The 23,626-nt window shown below is 43.5% G+C and overlaps 1 long non-coding RNA gene across 1 annotated transcript; it reads right to left on the reverse strand.

Annotated features, from left to right (window-relative positions):
- On the reverse strand, positions 1–22,855 carry LOC120994977. Its single transcript, XR_005777510.1, has 3 exons — positions 22,845–22,855; positions 6,132–6,139; positions 1–130 (listed from the first exon to the last, which is right to left on the reverse strand). It is a non-coding gene; the product is annotated as an uncharacterized LOC120994977 (long non-coding RNA).
- Positions 22,856–23,626: the final 771 nt, after the last annotated feature.

Here is a 23,626-nt window from a genome sequence, read left to right on the forward strand (position 1 = left end):
CTGGGCTGAATGCGGAACTTGAAATTTTTGGTTTCCTATAGAATGGGTGGTGTGCCCCTCACTCAATTGGGGATCACATTTTGGCCGTTTATCGGCAGTGTGATCCCCTCTTGTTGATGGGCCCACCTCCCTTCGCACCATTTCCCATAACATTTATGAAGATGATGTTACTATGGGACATAAGAGATATAAGATGCCGTCCTTTTATACACTGGAGTTTTTTCTATGTACTGTCATTTTGTCTCCATCTGTCGATTTATTAATATGCACTTCCTATATTTTATATACATCATATTTTTAACCTGTTTTTAGTTTTTGTTTATTATTTATACATTTTATATTGTATCACTTTCATGTTTTGGGTCATATGGACTTAATATGAAGTCACAGTCCAAATTTAACAGAAAACGCATATGCGTTTTTTAAATCGCATCAAAAACGCATGAAGAAATCGCATCATATAAATAAAGGATTCCAGTCCAGATTTTGGGGATTACTTGTGATGATATAAAAGGGGATGACGTCTTAACAGGGATATAGCTACTGAGGAAGAGGACGGAAGTCCTCGAAACGCGTTTAGCGTTATATCCCTGTTCACAGCAACATTCCGGATACGATGACAAAGATTTAAATCATCCTTCATAAGTGGAGCGCTCCATTTCTACATTTTACCTAAAGCACCTTCTCACAGGAATACCGGAAGCGAACTTCGAAGTCCCACGAGATCTCTGAAGTATCACGTGTCTAATACCAGAGAGCGAGGACGCCGAGAGTGAACGGTGCAGTGAGTGACCAGAGCCTGACTGCTGTAAACCCGCCCAGGACGCTACAAGCGAGCGGCACAGCGAGCGGCCAAACCGGACTGTTTGCAACATTCGCCTATGGGTAAGCGATATTTACCTCCAACAGATTCTTTGTCAAGGCCATAACACAAACCGGCCAAAGGACTGTTATAGTAAATATTATATATAGGGGAGTGATATCCCCCAGCAGCAACAGTACTGCAAGTATTACAACTGGTGGACATCCCTATTGGATCCGGAACAACTGAACACATAAACTGTGGACATTGTATAGGAGATCTAACAGTTTGGCGATTTATGCCACTATAGAGACATTATCCTCCATAGGACTGATTAGGCTCCACACCATTTAGCTATTGCTGTTACTTATATCCTAGGAGGTCTTATATTTTGATATATGCGTTTTTGTACTTACATCTACTCAATCAGGGCATTTTAGTAATTTTATTCGTTTTAGGTCTTTTTAGTGTATATTTTTAGTATATATGTTGCTGCTACGACTCCACTGTTGAGTGGGCAGATAATAAATAGTACGTTTGATGTGTACCACATAGCGAGTGCCAGTCGTTTTTTCTACCATTTTATTCTATACCACTGGACTGATTGAGTGAGCAGCCCCTCGACTAGAGCACCCCTACCGTATTGAGGAGGGTGGTGAGCTATCCACAAACTTTTCCCATTACAAATTTTAATCACCGTTCAGCGCAGCAGTTATTTGCGGTAAAATCTTTTGTGACTTATTTTGGTGGAAATTTTTTTTTTATTCAACGTTCAGCGCTGTAGTAATATGTGGTTAAATCCTTATTAAAGTATGTTGGTCGAAAAACAAAATTAATTCAGTGGTCAGCGCTGAGGTTATATGCAGTAAAATCTTTATTGAAGTATTTTGGTCAAAAAACAAAATTTATTCTGTGGTCAGTGCTGTGGTTATATGCGGTGAAATCTTTATTGAAGTATTTTGGTAAAAAAACTAAATTTATTCTGCGGTCAGCGCTGTGGTTATATGCGGTAAAATCTTTAGTGACGTATCTTGATGAACTTCAAAGTTGACGCTTGTCTTGTCATTGTCTGTAGCTACTAGAGGCTTGTTCATGTCAGGCAGGTTCCTCCAGAAGTATTTTGGTCGATCGACACTCTGTCATTGTGCCATTCTCTGGCTTCCACATGCTGCTGCCACCTCCAGACTCTTTCATTGTGCTACTCTGTGGCCTACTCATGCTGCTGCCACCTCCAGACTCAGTCATTGTGCCATTCTGTGGCATCCTCTTGATGCTGCTGCTGCCACCTCCAGATTCTGTCGTTGTACCACTCTGTGGCCTACTCATGCTGCTGCCACCTCCAGACTCGGTCATTGTGTCATTCTGTGGCCTACTCATGCTGCTGCCACCTCCAGACTCTGTCATTGTGCCACTCTGTGGCCTACTCATGCTGCCGCCACCTCCAAACTTGGTCATTGTGCCACTCTGTGGCCTACTCATGCTGCCGCCACCTCCAGACTCTGTCATTGTGCCACTCTGTGGCCTACTCATGCTGCCGCCACCTCCAAACTTGGTCATTGGGCCACTCTGTGGCCTACTCATGCTGCCGCCACCTCCAAACTCGGTCATTGTGCCACTCTGTGGCCTCCTCCTGATGCTGCTGCTGCCACCTCCAGACTGTTGTTGTGCCACTCTGTGGCCTACTCATACCGCTATACAAATATATCAATGCCAGAAATGGCCTAAACCTATCTTGACCCAGATATAAAGTGTTTATTAAAACATCACTTTTAATTCAATATATTGATAAAACGTCTGTAAGCCATAACAAACAGTTAAAACACTTTGTTTCCACCTAAAGAGTTCACAACTTAGTTGCTGCCGGGGTGAGGGAGATGTGCACTATCTCCTATTCACCACAACTATGTCTACAGCACTTGAACATAGGGGGGCAATGTGTGAATAGCCTGATGTAAGCAAACTACCTGTAATTGACTGCAAAAGCTGATTAAATGGAATAGGTGACTGTGCTCCTACACACAAACGTTCACAGCACAGCACACTTGTCTGACACTACGTCAGTAGCTGTCAAGACGCATTCACACACTGCACACACGCTGCTAAGCGCTCCACCTAGCTCAAAAACCCTGCTGTATTAAATGAAATGTCCTGCATAAGGACTTCTAAGCTAATAAGCAACATTGGAGTGGACAACAATTGTTTAAAACAATCGACTGCCCCCCAACATGTTTCACCAGATCAATGGCTTCTTCAGGGGTTTGGGCAGAGTTGAAGACAAAAAACATGATGGTGGTATATATGCCGCAATTCTGTAATTGATTTGTGTGGTAGCCAATTACTGTTAGGAAAGCTACACCAAGTAACAAATGAGAACGCAAGACAATTGAAGTAGCTGCCCTCCCTATTTTATTGTTGACAAATGAGTGCAGGGCAGGGGAGGTGTCCTTCTGACATCATGCGCAAGCTGACACTGCGCTCCGACTTAGAAAAACAGCGGGATGATAAGTACCAAAGCGCATGTCCTGTGCAGACGATGGGTGCGTGAGCACTCAGTCTCTAATCAAAGAGACACTGAGTGCTATTACCCATGCGCACCAACTTAGAGGTAAGGAAACACAAGACATGCACAGTGTGCATGTCCTGCACCGGCAGCCAATGCGTAAGCACTTGGTTTCCAAGAAGGAATAACCAAGTGAACTGCTGCCCATGCGTGCCAACTTAGAATATGGAGCGACACGGAATGACCAGTGCGCTGGCCTGTGCTGTCAATAGATGCACAGGCACTTTATCTCCGGTAAGGAATAGATGTTATATAACTAAAGGAGAGCCATATTTACAAAAGGAGGATTTACATCTATCATCCACTGGTGCCAGATATGTAATATACATTCTAGTATTGACTACCATAACTTTCCACAGGCAAATTGTGCCACCAGCACAAACTGCATACCTGTGGCTATCCCACCATACCGACCACTAGCTGTCATCTATAGTTGTTTGCTCACTAAACTGAAAACTAACCATAAAAATGTGTGTCAACTAAGATTGCCTCCCTAAACGGTCTACAGAAATGAGGAAAAAGTTAATCCTTCATTGAGTCCCTTTGGATGGAGACTATCCAAACGGTATATCCATTTAGTTTTTTTCTTGTAAGAGGAGTGCATCCAGATCACCCCTCCTTACCCCCAATGTCTTTTTGCAGACCCCCAAAAAGGTCAGGCATTTAGGGTCCCCACCATGATGAAATCTAACATGTTTAGAAATTGTGGTATTCACCTTAGTATTAATGCTGCTAATATGTTGGCAGATACGTAGCCTAGACTCTTGTGAGGTCTTGCCCACATAGATCTTTTGACAGGGACATTGTGCAATATATATATAATGCCCTTTGTTTTGCAATTAATGAACTGTCTAATCTGATTATTTTTTTTGATCCACAGGATTAACAAATGGATCAAACGGACAAAAGACGCAGTCTCCACAAGAAAAGTTGACAATAGTCCTTGACTTCAACCAAGTTGTTTTTGGAGGTTCTGACCGAAAGACACTATGGACCAAGATGTCCTTGAGATTGCTGGGATGTTCAGTTGTAACCGCTCTAAGATCATTGTCAGCCCTCAACACATGCCAGTGTTTTTTTTTTAATCTGAAAAATCTGTTGATTTTGAGCATCAAAGGTACTAATACATCTGAAGACCTGTGTGGGGGAGACGGCCGGTTCCATAGTCAGCAAGTCTGCACGCCTCACACCCTTTGTGCACGCAAAGGCCCTATGTAGGACCTTTTTTTGATATCCTCTAGCTCTAAACTTGTTATACAGGTTATTACTTTCCTGTATAAAACTTGAATCCTCTGAACAGTTCCTGCACACCCTGATATAATGGCCTATAGGTATCCCCTTTTTTAGGGGGTGTGGGTGGTGACGGTTCCGTTTTATCATTATATTGAATTAAAAGTGATGTTTTAATATACACTTTATACCTGGGTCAAGATAGTTTTAGGCCATTTCTGGCATTGATATATTTGTATAAAAAAAAACTTTACCCAGGTTAGGTCCTTCTTTTGTAAACTACTCATGCTGCTGCCACCTCCAGACTCTGTCGTTGTACAACTCTGTGGCCTACTCATGCTGCTGCCACCTCCAGACTCGTTCATTGTGCCACTCTGTGGCCTCCTCATACTGCTTCCACCTCCAGACCCTGTCTTTGGGCCACTTTGTAGTCTCCTCATGCTGCTGCCACCTCCAGACTCTGTCATTGTGTCACCCTGTGGCCTCCTCATGCTGCTACCACCTCCACACTCTGTTGTTGTGCCACTCTGTGGCCTAGTCATGCTGCTGCAACCTCCAGACTCGGTTGTTGTGCCACTCTGTGGCCTCCTCATACTGCTTCCACCACCATACCCTGTCTTTGTGCCACTCTGTGGTCTCCTTATGCTGCTTCCACCTCACCACTATTGGACTTCTCATGCTGTTCCCACCCTTCCCCACTTCATGACTGGTCCACTATTTTGGCCTGGCTGACATCATCATTTATTTTACACTTATTCTGATCTGTTAGAAGGGAGGAAAAATTAGATGCACAATGGATCCTGTCTGTGTAGCAGCTTTAAGGCCTGTATGGTCCCATCAAAATTGGCTTATGAATTGGTAGCGAAAATCAGGAGTGGGTAGAAAACACAGAAGACATGCAAATTTTCGGTTCTCATCTCTGTTTTAGATCCACTCCTTTTTTTTTTTTGTCATTAGCAATACTGATGGATTACTGACCAAATGCTGACTGAGTGAAGGCAAATGCTCAACAGACAGGATCCGTTTTTTGTGGGGTTATTGTTGCGACGGATCAGAGGAAGGGCAAAACGTCAGCACAAACTTACTGCTTACATCCTCTCCACTCTGTCCAGGGGGCTTTACTTTTAAAAGCATTTATTAGAACAGGTTCTGTAGACATCTATGTGGAATCAGCTGACGACGGTGTAAAATGATTCACCGCAAATAAAGTCGGATCTAAGCGAATTTTTCCGAAAAATTCAGCGAACCGGCCGAATTAAATTTTTTCAGAATTTGCTCATCTCTAGTAGCGAGGGTCCAACAAGGTGGAGATCCAGAAATCTTCCCTCTGCCGAATGGTGACAATTTGGCTGTCACTACGCAAGCAAGTGAGCATGCAGCGGGCCATTTGCGCAAATGACTCAGAGGGACTCCCTGCCTCTATCTCCACTGTATACTGCCTTGGTGTGTTTGGGTCCTCTGCCTCATCTTCCTCATCACCCTGTAGCTCCTCCGGCTGCTCCTTCTCCTCCTCTCCTGTCTCCTGTGTAGAAAAACTACCCTTTTCGCTATACATTGCTTGTGCTCCAATGTCCTCCTCCTCCTCCAGTTCAACTCTCAGAGGGCTCATGTGGCCGCGAGATGTAGGCGCCATGTCTCCATTCTCCTGACTAGCCAGATTTACCATCATCTGTTCCAGGATATGAAGCAGTAGAATGACATTGTTCATCCCGTAGTCCTGGCGACTGACAAATAATGTGGTCTCCTCAAAGGGCCTGAGCAAACGGCAGGTGTCACCCATGAGCTGCCACTGGCTGACATCGAAGTTACACGGGGACTACTGTCCGCTTGGATCATCAAGAAATCGTTGATGGCCTGTCTCTGTTTGTATAGTCGGTCCAAAATATGGAGAGTGCAATTCCAACGGGTGGAAATGTCGTATATCAGCCTATGATGGGGGATGCCATTTCGCCGCTACAGCTCAAGGAGAGTGTGCTTTGCGGTGTACGAGTGGATGAAGTGCATGCAAAGTTTCCTGGCCATTTTTAGGATGTCTTGAAGATGGGTGAAAGACTTCAGGGACTGCTTGACAACTAAATTGAACATGTGTGCCATGCAGGGCGCATGGCTCAGCCCTCCTTATCGCAGCACAGACACCATGTTCTTCCCGTTGTCAGTCACCATGGTTCCGATTTTTAGTTGTCGCTGAGAAAGCCAGGATTCCATTTCTTGCTGAAGGACATGGAGCAGTTCCTCCCCTGTAAGACTCCATTCGCCCAGGCAAACCAGGTGCAGAACAGCGTGATAGTGATGAGAGGGGTCGCACATGGCTTGCATACACTACATGCCTCCAACATAATTCTTGGATCTCTACATTAAAATTATGTATTTGCTGTAAATCGCAAAAGGGACATAGCTAGAGACATTTATTTCACAAGAGATACAGAGCAGCGGAGTTCAGCCACCTCTATTTGCTTCACGCTGTTTACTGCTCCTACATTAAAATTGTGGAAACCAGCTTGATTTGTATGCCTATGGAGTCCTTTTGTTAAGGTTTTGCACAGGGACCAAGATTGTTACGCACAATTTTGATGGAACTCCTAATCTTAAGAAACTGGACTTGGACTCCAAAGCAGAGGCTCTCCTGTCATGTTTTGTGTGCTGTGGAGATCGAATGCAGATGGAGCAGATAAAAACACATTAATATTTTCAACTTACGGAAGCTGCTTGATTTAATTCTTAATAGATGGTAAAGGCAAAGTCTGCTGGTGTGTTGTCATCAGTGTCTTCATTATGTTTACTGCAGGACCCAAAATGACATAATTTGGTCCATACAGCAAAAGGAAGTCTACAATCACCCATCAAGTTTCCCCAAAAAATCCTGTTTCACATAAATAATTTGACCACTACGAAAATTTGGTCCATTTAGCAAAAGGAGGTCTACAATTATCCATCAATTTTACTGAAAAAAACATGTTTGAAATAAAAAATTCGGTCACCATGCTTTACCATCCCTTTCGGAGAGCAGCAACACGTGGTGACACCTCGACCGTGTCCAGGGATTCAGCATAACGTTTGGACCACCCCAAATCTGGCCACTGCAGATGCATTCCTAGGGCTGTATTACACCAATACATTATCTTACAGATGGCCATTTACCCGCAAAGAACTTTAGTTATACACAACTATTGTTCTGATTGGATGGGTATTGGTAAGATAATATGTTGGTATAATACAGCCCTTAGAAGACAAATGTGCACTATAGCTGAATAGTGGTGAACACAGATGCCAACTGATTTGGTCTACTGAGATTTATTAGTAATATATCAGCTCTGAAGTATTCTGGTTTTCTTTCATGAGATCCAGCGAGGTATGAAGTTATAAAGGCAATGATCCATGGGTAAAAAGTATTCAAACTACATAGTTATCCTCCAGAAGGTGGAAAATAGTCTCTCTTTTGCCATCTATAGGCAGCTACCCTGTACTGTAAGTCAATGTTCAACCCAAAAAAGAGAATGAAACATGACTAAGATATTAGCTAAACCAGATACCCATCTGCAGATAGTTTCAGGGTTCTTGCCCCTCATTTTTTGATTGAAACACCTTTATTACAATCAATCGTCATACATACATACTTTAGTACTGTGACGCAGCACAGGCCATGAGTCAGCACCTAAATTACTTACAGTCGTCTTTGCGAGCACGTCATTGTTATGTAACGCTCAGGCTAACCTACGCTATACATCGCAATGAATGCTACACTAGCATACCTATTCAATCTCAAAAACCTTCCAACAAAGCATTTAGACAGTGATGAGGTAAGGGGAGGTGGGAAAGAGGGGGTAGGGAGGGGAAACCACATGCCCTCCTTATTGAGAAGACAGAAACAAATGGGGGAGAGGGGGAAGGAGAGGGGTTTAGTCCTCTTCTTTGTCGTCGACGTCCAAGATGTTGTAATCCCGCAGCAGACTATGGATAGGTCTGCGGCAGTCCAGGACGGACTTGTTCTCCCTCCTGAGAATGAGCCGGTTCCTAGCAAACCAAATAGCGTCCTTAAAACAGTTCATAAGGCGCCAGGCCTCCTGGATGGCTCCAACAGTATGAGTCCCAGGAAATAGTCCGTACAGCACCAAAGTGTATTGCAGGCTGTTCCTGGGCACAGAGTCTTTGAGTTCATGTTCCAGGGCATCCAACAGGCCCTGCGCAAAGGGGCACTCCCAAAACAGGTGGTACAATGTTTCCTCCACAAAGGGGCACCTGGGGAATTGGCAGTCCACCCTGAATGGCCATCCATGACAAGTCTTTGTGCCTGTCGCTTAACCTGTCTGACACATTAGTCCAAACTGTCTCTGCGGTGTCGTTATGGATCCCTGGAATTGAATCTACCACATCCTTTGCTCTGATGAGTTTGTGGATAGTTTTTGGCTTCCACAAGTCGGACTTGAGGCCCTCCAGCTGATGTCCCCTCACAAACCTGACGACGTCCCCGTAGAACCAGGGAGCGTGCCAGTTGTAAGGGATGGAGCTGTCCCACTTGTCCCAGCTCAGGCCCCTCCAGAGGGGCAGGAGGATAAAGCGAGACATAGCCTTGCCCGCAGAGCCGTTGGCTGTTCTTAGAGTCCGACGAACGCTGTCACAAACAAAGGCAATCCACAGTAAAGTGGGCAGGTCCGGTATGCCCTTTCCGCCCTTGCGGGGCTCTTTGTACATGATGGCTCGCTTCACTCTGTCCATCTTAGATCCCCAGATGAAGCGAAACACTGTCCTGGTGATTGCCCTGGAAACAGTAGCAAGAGGGTGCCATTCCTGTGCGGTGTATTGGAGCACAGGCAAAACTTCATTACGCAGGACGAGTGCTTTGCCTTCAATCGTGAGGTGTCTGAGGCTCCACAGTACGATTCTTTGATTGACTTTGGTCAAGCGTTCTTCCCAAGGCTGCGCCTTCCTTTCCAAACCAGACTCCCAGAATTTTGATGAAGCCCGATTTGATGGTGAATGGGAAGGGTGCAGAAGAGGCCAGTTGCCAGTCCCCGAAGAGCATGGCTTCTGACTTGCGGCAGTTGACTTTGGCCCCTGAAGCTTGTCCGAACTCCTCACAGGTTTGGACGAGTGCAGTCACCGAACGCCGGTCAGCGCAGAAGACGGTCACGTCGTCCATGTACAGCGAGCACTTGACCTCGTAGTGTCCAGGTCCTGGTGTGGTGATCCCTCTGATCTCTCCATTCTGCCAGACAGACTCTGCAAAGGATTCTATAACACAAACAAAAAGGAGAGGTAAAAGAGGGCAGCCTTGTCTGACCCCGGAGCGGACCGAAAAGGGGTCAGTCTTCCAGCCGTTCACCAACACGGTGCTGCAAATGTCAAGATACATCAGGTCAACAAAAGAACAGAACCTCCTGCCTAGACCCAGCTTGCGCAAAGCCCTGCCCATGACACTCGGTCAAAGGCCTTCTCCTGGTCAAGGCTGACCAGGGCCGCATGTACACGGCGGTCTTTGATATATTGTACCGTGTCTCTCATGAGAGCGAGGCTGTCTGCGATCCTGCGGCCAGGTATGCCGCAGGTCTGATCCGGGTGGACGATTCTGCCGATGACGACCTTCAGCCGGTTGGCTAGCACCTTTGCGAGGATCTTGTAGTCCACATTCATGAGAGAGATGGGACGCCAGTTTTTCAAGTAACATCTCACCCCCTTCCACTTATACAGGATCGTGATCATTCCTTCCCTCAACGATGGGGGCATCCTACCCTCCACCACCATCTCCTCATAGAATTCCAGCAGGTCTGGACAGATCAGATCCCCCAGCGCTACATAGAGCTCCGCTGGGAGGCCATCACTGCCAGGGGTCCTCCTAAAGGATCTAGCGGCAGAGAGCACCTCCCCCACCGTCACAGGGTCATCCATTGCCTCCGTACCTGCAGGGTCAAGGTGGTTAGTGATACCTGACAGGAATTTATCGGGGCCCGCTGGTCGATGTTCTTCAGGGAGTAAAGGTCGCTGTAGTAGTCTGTGACAACTCCAATTACTTCCTCCTTCCCCGAGCACATGTTGCTGTCTTTGTCTCGAAGTTCATTCAGGGGCGTGTGGCCGGAGTGGAGTTTCCTGAAAAAGAACGAGTTACACTTCTCACCCTTCTCTAGGTTTTCCACTTTGGAACGAAAGACGATTCGCCTGGATTCCTCCTCCAAGTGCCTTTTCAGGCTCTTTTTGGCCTCCTCCAGCTCCTCTCTAACGTTCCAGCCGCACCGGTGAAGGTCTTGCAAGGACCGCAACTCACGCTGCAGCGCTCTGAAGGCCCTCTTCTTCTCACACGCCTGAAGTTGTTGCTTGGCCTGAAAGAAACAACAAAACTGGACTTTAACATACTCCCACCAGTCACTAGTCCGTTTAAGCAAGCATTTGTCGTTCTGCCAGGCTATGTAGACCTCTCTAAGTTCCGCATGCACGTCCTCGCGATTCAGCAGTCCGCAGTTCAGTTTCCAGGACACGCGGCCGGGGGGAAACCCGGTGCCTAGGGTGCACTGGACCTGAACGGCCCTGTGATCAGAGAAGAAGCAAGGGACCATAGAGTGCCTACACTGCCTGACTGCCCGAGAGGTAAACACAAAGTCGATCCGAGAACGGGGTGAGCCATTGGGTCAGCTCCACATATAATTAATGGAGCCTTTACCCATGGAGCACACAACGTCCTGCAGGGATGCTTCAGTCACTATCTCAATGAGCAGTTTGGAAGTGACATGAAGCTTGCTTGACGTCCCAGAGCTGCGTCCGTCCTCCTCGATCGGGCAGTTGAAATCCCCAGCCTTCACTACGGTCCTAGTGGTAGCGAGTTTCAGTCGGAGGGCCAGATACCCATCTGCAGATAGTTTTCAGGGTTCTTGCCCCTCATTAGTACAGAGCAAGGTACTGGTTGGCTTGAATGCATGCATTTGATGCAACTCAGAGGGTAGTGGTTCTCATTAAAGAGATCCATTTGAGGTATGGAGACTTTCAGGCACTTTATATTGCCACCTATAAATGGCTATTAGAATGAGCGAATCGAAGCTGATGAAGTGAAATTTGATCCGAATTTCATGAAAAATTTGTTTTGCACCGAATTTCCTCGGCTCGTGGTAACAAATCACATTGTTTTCTAAAATGGCTGCTACACGTGTGAGGACATGGAGCAAGGAACTCTCGGAAAGCGGGATCACCCATAATGCCATGCATGCAGCAGCCAATCAGCAGCCAGCCAGCCAGCCCTGTGATGTCACAGCCCTATAAATAGCCTCAGCCATCTTGGATTCTGTCATTTTCCAGCATACTTAGTGTAGGGAGAGACGTAAGCAGAAGCTAGGGACAGTGATAGGAAAGACTTGATTGTGGTGAAAAAACAATTTATAAGTGCAGGGAAAGTATAGGTAAGAAGCGTTCCACAGCATTTATGTAGAACAGGGTTCAGTAGGGGAGGTTACAGACTGAGTAATAGGAACAATCCTATTACACCTTGCTGCACTGATTGGGGATCTGTAATTACGGCAAACCATTCTTGTTATTGGGGTGCAAGTGCTGTTTGATACAGCCATTAACAGGGTTTATTACAAGGAAATATTTCTACAGTAAATCTTTTTTGCCCTTGTGCGGTGCAGTTATATGTTGTAAAGCCCTTTTTGCCATGTATTAGTGGCAAAAGAAAAATATATTTGCCCTTGTGCAGTGCAGTTATATATTCGAAAGCTCTGTTTGCCGTGTATTAGTGGCAAAAGAAAAATATATTTGCTGTTCAGCATTGCACTTATATGTTGAAAAGCCTTTTGTGTAGTGTAAAAGTGGGAAAAAATTAGGGCCTGATTGCAGTTCAGCGGTGCAGTTATATATTCTAAAGCCCTTTTTGCCCTGTATTAGTGGCAAAAATATATACACTCACCTAAAGAATTAATAGGAACACCTGTTCTATTTCTCATTAATGCAATTATCTAGTCAACCAATCACATGGCAGTTGCTTCAATGCATGTAGGGCTGTGGTCCTTGTCAAGACAATCTCCTGAACTCCAAACTGAATGTCAGAATGGGAAAGAAAGGTGATTTAGGCAATTTTGAGCGTGGCATCGTTGTTGGTGCCAGACGGGCCGGTCTGAGTATTTCACAATCTGCTCAGTTACTGGGATTTTCATGCACAACCATTTCTAGGGTTTACAAAGAAAGGTGTGAAAAGGGAAAAACATCCTGTATGCGGCAGTCCTGTGGGCGAAAATGCCTTGTTGATGCTAGAGGTCAGAGGAGAATGGGCCGACTGATTCAAGCTGATAGAAGAGCAACGTTGACTGAAATAACCACTCGTTACAACCGAGGTATGCAGCAAAGCATTTGTGAAGCCACAACACGCACAACCTTGAGGCGGATGGGCTACAACAGCAGAAGACCCCACCGGGTACCACTCATCTCCACTACAAATAGGAAAAAGAGGCTACAATTTGCACGAGCTCACCAAAATTGGACTGTTGAAGACTGGAAAAATGGTTTCTTGAACATGACAATGAGTTCACTGTACTAAAATGGCCCCCACAGTCACCAGATCTCAACCCAATAGAGCATCTTTGGGATGTGGTGGAACAGGAGCTTCGTGCCCTGGATGTGCATCCCTCAAATCTCCGTCAACTGCAAGATGCTATCCTATCAATATGGGCCAACATTTCTAAAGAATGCTATTAGCACCTTGTTGAATCAATGCCACGTAGAATTAAGGCAGTTCTGAAGGCAAAAGGGGGTCCAACACCGTATTAGTATGGTATTCCTAATAATTCTTTAGGTGAGTGTATATATATTCACCGTTCAGAGTTGCACTTATATGTTGAAAAGCCTTTTGTGTAGTGAAAAAGTGGAAAAACATTAGGGCCTGATTGCCGTTCAGCGGTATAGTTATATATTCTAAAGCCCTGTTTGCCATGTATTAGTGGCAAAAGAAAAATATATTCGCCGTTCAGCGTTGCACTTATATATTGAAAAGTCTTTTGTGTAGTGTAAGAAAGAAAAGAAATTAGGGCCTAATTGCCGTTCAGTGGTGCAGTTATATATTCTAAAGCCCTTTTTTCCCTGTATTAGTGGCAAAAGAAAAATATACAGGTGAAACTCAAAAAATTAGAATATCGTGCAAAAGTCCATTTATTTCGGTAAGGCCTCCTGCACACGACAGTATTTTTTCACGGTCCGCAAAACGGGGTTCCGTTGGTCCGTGATTCGTGACCGTTTTTTCGTCCGTGGGTCTTCCTTGATTTTTGGAGGATCCACGGACATGAAAAATGAAAAAAAAATCTAAGTCAAATTTGCCATTGAAATGATAGGAAAAAACGGACACGGATCACGGACACGGATCACGGACGCGGATGACAATCTTGTGTGCATCCGTGATTTTTCACGGACCCATTGACTTGAATGGGTCCGCGAACCGTTGACCGTGAAAAAAATAGGACAGGTCATATTTTTTTCACGGCCAGGAAACACGGATCACGGATGCGGCTGCCAAACGGTGCATTTTCCGATTTTTCCACGGACCCATTGAAAGTCAATGGGTCCGCGAAAAAAAACGGAACCACGGACGCGGATGCACACAACGGTCGTGTGCAGGAGGCCTAATGCTAATTAAAAGGAATTGCATTAATGCAGCTTAAAATTTGAATTTTGTGAAAAGGTTCAATATTCTGGGCTCAAAGTGTCACACTCTAGTCAGCTAATTAGTCCATACCCCCTGAGCAAAGGGTACCTCAAAATTGTAACTTTGGGGTTTCATAAGCTGTAAACCATAATCATCCAAATTATAACAAATAAAGGCTTGAAATATCTCACTTTGCATGTAATGAGTCTATCTCATATGTTAGTTTCACCTTCTAATTTTTCGAGTTTCACATGTATATTTGCTGTTCAGCGTTGAACTTATATGTTGAAAAGCCTTTTGTGCAGTTTAAAAGTGGGAAAAAATTAGGGCCTAATTGCCTTTCAGCGGTGCATTTATATATTTTAAAGCCCTGTTTGCCGTGTATTAGTGGCAAAAGAAAAATATATTCGCCTTTCAGCGTTGCACTTATATGTTGAAAAGCCTTGTGTAGTGGAAAAAAATAAGGGCCTATTTGCCGTTCAGTGGTGCAGTTATATGCGCTAAAGCCCTTTTTGCGGGATTTCAAGCATGTGTTTTTTTCAGTAAAATTGATGGGTGATTGTAGACCTCCTTTTGCTAAATGGACCGAATTACGTAGTGGTCAATTTATTTTACGTGAAACAGGCTTTTTTGGGGAAAATTGATGGGTGATTGTAGACCTCCTTTTTGCTGTATGGACCAAATTATGTTGTTGTGTGTCCTGCAGTAAACATAATGAAGACACTGATGACAACACACAAGCAGACTTTGCCTTTACCATCTATTCACAATTAAAACAAGCAGCTTCCATAAGTTTAAAATATTCATGTGTTTTTATCTGCAGGAGAGCCTCTGCTTTGGAGATCAAGTCCAGTTTCTTAAGATTAGGAGTTCCATCAAAATGCTTATTTCCCATGGTGCACCACAATGGGAAATAAGTCCAGAGAGTCAGGTAGAGTCCGGTTCTACAGTAAACCAGTGTGCTTCTTTACTGGAGGAATTCAGGTACAAAATAATACAGGCGAGGCATAGGGCTGGCTTCTCCAGTCTCCTCTCTGGCAAAAGAAGGGGTTGGTGAGGCAAGGCCTGAGCTAGCTGTCCCTTTCTATTTCAGAATGCTGGTACCCTAGCCTAAGGCTGGGGGCCTATGGTCTGTAGCTCAGTAGTCTGGGTGGCTCCTTGGTCACAGGGCTGGTGACCCATGGTCTGTGACTCAGCATCCCCATCTCAATGTCTTCTTCTAGTCACTCATGCACACTGGCAGAGTCTTCCCCTACAAGCACTGGTCTCTAACTGCAGAACACTAGGGGCTCTGACTGCTTTCCTTATATATCGTTTTTGGCTGATGTAGACCCTGCTAGTGGGAAGGGTGGAGTGGAGAAATGCAACACAAGCAATTATAAAGTTACCACTGCCATCTGTCATAGACTTACATTAGAGCTTCAATGATACTCAAAGGGCTAGCCGACTGCCTTAATGAATACTTCTGTTCAGTTTTTACAAAAGAAAAAGGAGAAGGACCTCCACTAGAAAGAATGACTATTAAATCGTTTGATGCATGTATCTTTACAGAGGAAGATGTTCTAAGTTTGCTGTCTAAGGTGAAGACAGATAAGTCACAGGGGCCTGATGAGATACACCCAAAATTATTAAAAGAGCTTAGTGGTGAGCTGGCAAAACCGTTAACAGATTTATTTAACCAATCATTAGTAACAGGAGTCGTCCCGGAAGATTGGAAATTGGCAAATGTCGTGCCCATTCACAAGAAAGGTAGTAGGGAGGAATCGAGCAACTATAGACCAGTGAGTCTGACATCAATAGTAGGCAAATTAATGGAAACCCTATTAAAGGATAGGATTGTGGAACATCTAAAATCCCATGGATTGCAAGATGAAAAACAACATGGGTTTACTTCAGGGAGATCATGTCAAACAAATCTTATCGATTTTTTTGACTGGGTGAATAAAATAATAGACGGTGGAGGTGCAGTAGACATCGCATATCTAGATTTTAGTAAGGCTTTTGACACTGTCCCACATAGAAGACTTATCAATAAACTGCAGTCATTGAGCATGGACTCCCATATTGTTGAGTGGATTAGGCAGTGGCTGAGTGACAGACAACAGAGGGTTGTAGTCAATGGAGAACATTCAAAACAAGGTAATGTTACCAGTGGGGTTCCACAGGGATCTGTACTGGGACCGATTTTGTTTAATATCTTCATAAGTGATATTGCAAAAGGCCTCGCTGGTAAGGTTTGTCTTTTTGCTGATGACACAAAGATATGTAACAGGGTTGATGTTCCTGGAGGGAAACGCCAAATGGAAAAGGATTTAGGAAAACTAGAAGAATGGTCAGAACTCTGGAAACTGAAATTTAATGTGGATAAGTGCAAGATAATGCACCTGGGGCGTAAAAACCCAAGGGCAGAATATAGAATATTTGACACAGTCCTGACCTCAGTATCTGAGGAAAGGGATTTAGGAGTAATTATTTCAGAAGACTTAAAGGTGGGAAGACAATGTAATAGAGCAGCACGAAATGCCAGCAGAATGCTTGGATGTATAGGGAGAGGTATAAGCAGTAGAAAGAGTGAAGTGCTTATGCCGCTGTACAGAACACTGTTGAGACCTCACTTGGAGTATTGTGCGCAGTACTGGAGGCCATATCTCCAGAAGGATATAGATACTCTAGAGAGAGTTCAGAGAAGAGCTACTAAACTAGTACATGGATTGCAGGATAAAACTTACCAGGAAAGGTTAAAGGACCTTAATATGTATAGCCTGGAAGAAAGAAGAGACAGAGGGGATATGATAGAAACTTTTAAATACATAAAGGGAATCAACTCGGTAAAGGAAGAGAGCATATTTAAAAGAAGAAAAACTACCACAAGAGGACACAGTTTTAAATTAGAGGGGCAAAGGTTTAAAAGTAATATAAGGAAGTATTACTTTACTGAGAGAGTAGTGGATGCATGGAATAGCCTTCCTGCAGAAGTGGTAGCTGCAAATACAGTGAAGGGGTTTAAGCATGCATGGGATAGGCATAAGGCCATCCTTCATATAAGATAGGGCCGGGGGCTATCCATAGTATTCAGTATATTGGGCAGACTAGATGGGCCAAATGGTTCTTATCTGCCGACACATTCTATGTTTCTATGTTTCAATGGCGATGATACAGCAGTTTTTCCAGACAAAAACAAGTTTCCAGACATAACAACATAGCTAAAACCAGACATTACAAAGGTCAGTCTGTCTGGCTTTGGCACTAAACAAGCCAGGCTTTTTCCCTCCAAAACATGCTATTATTTAAATCTCTATTGCAGCTCTAGAAAATTACCAGCTTCTTATTCAAAGTCCCAAAAGTTTCTCAGTAATCATTAACCCTTTCCACAGAGCCTCAAAAATACACTGCACATGAACAGGATATATATCACAACATACATATAAAATGCCGTCACACAATATTAAACATTGCAAGTCAACCCTGTTCATTTTCACAATTGATTATTCACACTAATGAAATCTCCAGACATGTGTCTTAATGAGAAGATAACGTTTTCCTTGAAACTATTGAAACTATTACTATTAACAATTTTAAATTGCATATAAGTGAACTTCCTCAAGCTGAAAGAGTTGAAGAAGGTGTAGGGGTGTATGTGTTATACCTTTATTAGCCAATTCAACACAAAGGCTAAGGGTCCATTTACACCAACAGATTATCTGACCGATTGCTGTCCAATCGGGCCAATAGTTGGTGTGTATAACAAAAGATCTGTGTGTGTGTAAATGGCCATCTCTGACCAATAATTAGTCAGTCAAAAAATCTGTCAGATAATCTGTTGGTCTAAATGCACCATTTACTTCATATGTAACTATAACCCCTACATCACATTCATAGTTCAAAAATTAGAAATATGAGTTGTTGAACTATAAAATTAAGCTGCTGCCAGAAAGGAATTTGCACCGGTGCACATTGATGAGATATTTTATTGGACCTTCCCCCAATAATCACATTACTGAGCATCTCCATATGGTTTTCTGAATGCACTTATTCCTGCTCTAACTGATTGAACCATGTAAGATATGTTGATGGACAATTTTGTGATTGTATCATGTTTATATATTGTATGCTTTAAATGTTTGCATATATAAAGAGCTGATTTATTGCAAAATAACAGCCTACCTGGTCCCCATATAAGTTTATTGGTAGTAAAATGGCAGTAGCGTTGCTTACTTATATTCTGTATACAGATGCAGCCTAGCTAAACTTGATGGTTAACGCGTTAAGTAAAAAATGGCATAAAAATGTTAACTAACTCTTTCCGCATATTTCAATGGCCTTTGTTTGGCATGAGATAACACTGTGTCGTACACTGCCTCTCCAAAAAAAAAGTTGCCACATGGATTTAACTAAGCAAATTGTTATGAGCTTTCTATTGGATAATTACTGCATGGGCGATTATCTTTCAGCTGGAAACAAGTTATTTAACCCCAATTGGTGCAATGAGTTGCTTCTCATTTCTTAAACAACCATGTTGAAAGACACATCTCGTGGTCGTGGAAAAGATGTTAGTCATTTTGAGGAGGGTCAAATCATTGGCATGCATCAAGCAGATAAAACATCTAAGGAGATTGCAGAAACTACTAAAATTGGGTTAAGAACTGTCCAACCCATTATTAAAAACTGGAAGGATAGTGAGGACCCATCGTATTCGAGGAAGAAATGTGTCGGGAAAAAAATCCTGAATGATTGTGATCGGCGATCACTTAAACGTTTGGTAAAATCTAATCTAAGAAAAACAACAGTAGAACTCAGGGCTATGTTTACTAGTGAATTTAAGAGCATTTCCACACTCACAATGCAAAGGGAACTCAAGGAATTGGGACTAAACAGCTATGTAGCCATAAGAAAACCACTAATTAGTGAGGCAAACCAGAAAAAAAGCCTTCAATTTGTTAGGGAGCATAACGATTGGACTCTGAAGCAATAGAAAAAGGTCATGTGGTCTGATGAGTCCAGATTTACCCTGTCCAGAGTGATGGGCGCATCAGGGTAAGAAAAGAGGCAGATGAAGTGATGTACCCATCATGCCTAGTGCCTACTGTGCAAGCCTGTGGGGGCAGTGCTATGATCTGGGGTTGCTGCAGTTGGTCAGGTCTAGGTTCAGCAACAGTATGTGCTCCAAGAATGAGGTCAGCTGACTACCTGAACATACTGAATGACCAGGTTATTACATCAATGGATTTTTTCTTCCCTGATTGCCCGGGCATATTCCAAGATGACAATGCCAGGATTTATCGGGCTCAAATTGTGAATGAGTGGTTCAGGGAGCATGAGACATCATTTTTACACATGGATTGGCCACCACAGAGTCCAAACCTTACCCCATTGAGAATCTTTGGATGTGCTGGAGAAGGCTTTGCGCAGCAGTCAGACTCTACATTCATCAATGCAAGATATTGGTGAAAAATGTATGCAACACTAGATGGAAATAAATCTCGTGACATTGCAGAAGCTTATCAAAACAATGCCACAGCGAATGTGTGCCGTAATCAAAAATAAAGGATTTTTTTGGTGCCAACTTTTTTATGTTATGTTAGAGTTCAGAGTTCTTAGAGTCAATTTTAGCTCGGCTATATCTGTATATGTAAAGAAATTCTGAAGGGAATTTCCGGATGGGAAGATACTTAGTCATGTGACCATTGTGACCAATTATTGACCTCAGTGGTCACATGTGCTAGAAAATGACAAGTCACTGCTAATAAGAACTATATAACCACAATTGATTGTCTTCAATAACTGCAATGTAGCAAAAATCACTTTGTACAGTTTCGTTCAAAATAATAGCAGTCAGACATCACTAACCTGATCAATCACTGTTTTTGGTAGAAATTATATTTCTACATGGCAAATAATTTACTAGCAGGTGTAGTAGAGTAATAGAAACCCAACAGACCCAACAGTCATGACATGCATGCTGCTGATTCTCTGTAATTCAATCACTTGTTGAAAGGGGCATGTTCAAAATAATAGCAGTGTGGTCACTCATTCTTTGAAAAACAGGTGCCCTTATTTAAGAAATGAAGGCAGCAAATGTTGTACATGCTGGTTACAGTGCATTTCTCTCTGAAATTCTGAGGAAAATGGGTCATTCCAGACATTGTTCAGAAGAAAAGAGTACCTTGATTAAAAAGTTGATTGGAGAGTGGAAAACATATAAAGAAGTGCAGAAAATGATAGGCTGCTCAGCTAAAATGATTGCAAATGCTTTAAAATGGCAACTAAAACCTGAAAGACGTGGAAGAAAGCGTAAAATTACCATTCGAATGGATAGAAGAATAGCCAAAATGGCAAGGACTCAGCCAACAATCAGCTCCAGGAAGATCAAAGAAGGTCTAAAGTTACCTGTGAGTACTGTTACAATTCGATGACGCCTATGTGAAGCCAAGCTATCTGCAAGAAGCCCCCGCAAAGTCCCACTGTTGAAAAAAAGACATGTGCTGAAGAGGTTACAATTTGCCAAAGAGCACATTGACTGACCTAAAGAGACATTTTGTCGACTGATGAAAGTAAGATTGTTCTTTTTGGGTCTAGTGGCCGGAGACAGTTTGTCAGACGACCCGCAAACACTGAATTCAAGCCACAGTACACTGTTTAATTTTGTTATTTGCGACAGGGATGATTCTGTACTTTTTATGCTGGGTTTCCCTTTTAATTTTACTAGCAGAGAACTGGAAATCCTAAGATGTGAATGGCGGTAGTCAAAGTATGTTCATTTAATGTGCGAGGGATGAACGCACCTGCTAAAAGGGGTCAGATCTGCTCTTTAATGAGGAAGCAAAAAGTAGAAATTTTACTTCTACAGGAGACCCATTTCAGGATGAATCACGTGCCCAAACTTAACCACATGACCTATAATCAGTGGTTTCATAGTATCTCACCAACTTCTGCCTCTAAAGGGGTTAGCATACCAATCCACAGGCATTTTCCCTTTGAGGTGCATTCATCCCTTGTCGACACTGAGGGAAGGTATATCTTTGTCAAAGGAGTAATAGGACAGCAGATATATACATTAGGAAGTATATATGTACCGAATTCAGCACAGGCGGCTTGGTTAGGGAATACATTGGCACTACTCCAGGGGTTCGCAGAAGGTCCAACAATCTTAGGTGGAGACTTGAACGTGGCTATTTTCCCAGAAGTGGACACTTCCCTCAGGAGGTCATCGATTTCACATGTAGCGTTGAGGTCAATCAGAAGAAATATCACCAACGTAGGACTAGTAGATAGTTGGAGGGCCCTCCACCCAAGACAAAAAGCCTACACTTACTATTCACTGACCTACAAATCCTACCAAAGGTTTGGATTATGTCTTTGTTTTCACCTCACTGCTGCCTTATTGCACTAAGACATCAATTGGTTCCATATTGTTGTCGGATCATGCACCAGTTTTCATGAGCTTCCATCTGACCAATATCCCAAAAAAAGAAATGATCTGGAGACTCAATGAAACTCTCCTGCATGCCCCACAAAATTTGGAGAGCATAAAGGAAAAAATTGAAGAGTACTTTGCTCTCAATGACTCCCCAGAAATATCCCCTGGAACGGTATGGGAAGCGCATAAGGCAGTGGTGAGGGGACACTTAACCTTCCTAAGCTCATATCTCAAAAAACGAAGAGAGGCAGATATAATTGACCTACAGAGCCAAATATTCAGGGCGGAATCCTTGCATAAGAAAAGACAGACACCTGAAGTACTAGAAAAACTTGACCTCCTTAGATCGCAAATGAAAAATTTGCTGAATTCTAAGTCGGCAAAGTTATTCTTGTCAGCCAAGTTTAAATACTATGCTCACGGCGACAAGGCCTCTAAATTTATGCTGTCCCAACTGAAAAAACGGAAAGCCCACTCATATATCCAAAAAATTCAGCTTCCCCGGCACAAACGGTTTACCAAACTGAGCAAATAGCGACATGTTTCACAGAATATTACACTAAGCTATATAATCTAATTAAGGGGATATCCACCTCTGAAAGTCAAGCTAAGCTCCTAGACATGACGCAATGGCTATCAAAACTTGAGCTGCCCAAGCTAAAGAGAGAGCAATCACAGGTGCTGTCCCATCCGTTTAACATTGTTGAACTGAAGAAAGCTCTTAAAGACTCACCCCTACATAAAAGCCCAGGCCCGGACGGATTACCGATGAAATATTATGAATCCTTCCATACATCCCTCCTGCCCAGATTCTTACTTGTATGCAACTCACTATGGGAAGGAAGACCCCTGCATCCACACATGTTAGCAGCCCAAATAACAATTATCCCCAAGGAAGGGAAGGATCCCTCATTATGCGCCAGTTATAGACCAATATCCTTGCTCAATACAGACCTGAAATTACTAGCTAAGATGTTAGCCTCTCGCCTCAAGTTGCTCTTACCCCAGTTGATTCATATGGAGCAAGTGGGTTTTGTCGGAGGTCATGAAGGGAGAATGAATATAAGTCGCCTGATCAATATCATACACCATGCCAACTCTACTTCCACTTCATTAATCAGGGCTGTCCTCTCTCCCCGCTCCTCTTCATTCTGTCAGTAGAGCCATTATTACAGGCTGTACGGCAGGATCAAAAGATACAGGGATTGATCATAAAAGGGAAAACCCACTCCCTTGCTGCGTTCGCAGATGACCTCCTCTTTATTATCACGAACCGCATTGAAGCTTTCCCAGCGATTCATACTCTGTTGGAGTATTTTGGAAACTTATCTAACTTTAAGGTCAACCTCTCCAAGTCGCAAGTTTTGAATGTATCGCTAGATACACAAACACAATCCCTTTTAGAACAGAATACTCCTTTTGCTTGGTCCAACAGCAGCATTCCCTTCCTGGGCATGAATATCACTTCCCGTTACTCAGACTTGTACGCAGAAAATTTTAAAAACATTCCACGCAATGTTAAAGATCTTATGACATCATGGGACCTGCCGTTTACCTCCTGGTTTGGCCGTAGAACCTTAATCAAGTTGATAGTCCTCCCGAAGGTGCTCTACTATTTACAAGCACTGCCAATCAGTGTACCTAGAGCTTTTTTCCTACAGCTAAAGGGGATACTGACGCTCTTCCTCTGGAGTAGTGCCAGACCTAGACTGCCTTACAGCCAAGTGATTAAACCCCAGAAACTAGGGGGTTTAGGAGTACCAGATTTCCTTCTTTACTATAAATCAATCCAGGGCCTAAGGGTCTTAGAATGGTTACGTAACTCGCCAGAGAGGCTAGATGTGGGGCTAGAACAAGACCTAACGGGACTCCCCTAGCTTTACTCTCGAGCTATAGACAGGAGACCATGAGACAAATAACTAACCCCCTTACACGCAATACCCTCAAGGTATGGTTTGCGGGAGTTTCGAGGAAACTGATATCAGAGCAAACCTCGCCATTATTACA

Source organism: Bufo bufo, chromosome 3 (assembly GCF_905171765.1).
Source record: "Bufo bufo chromosome 3, aBufBuf1.1, whole genome shotgun sequence".
In the NCBI taxonomy this organism is placed as follows: domain Eukaryota; kingdom Metazoa; phylum Chordata; class Amphibia; order Anura; family Bufonidae; genus Bufo; species Bufo bufo.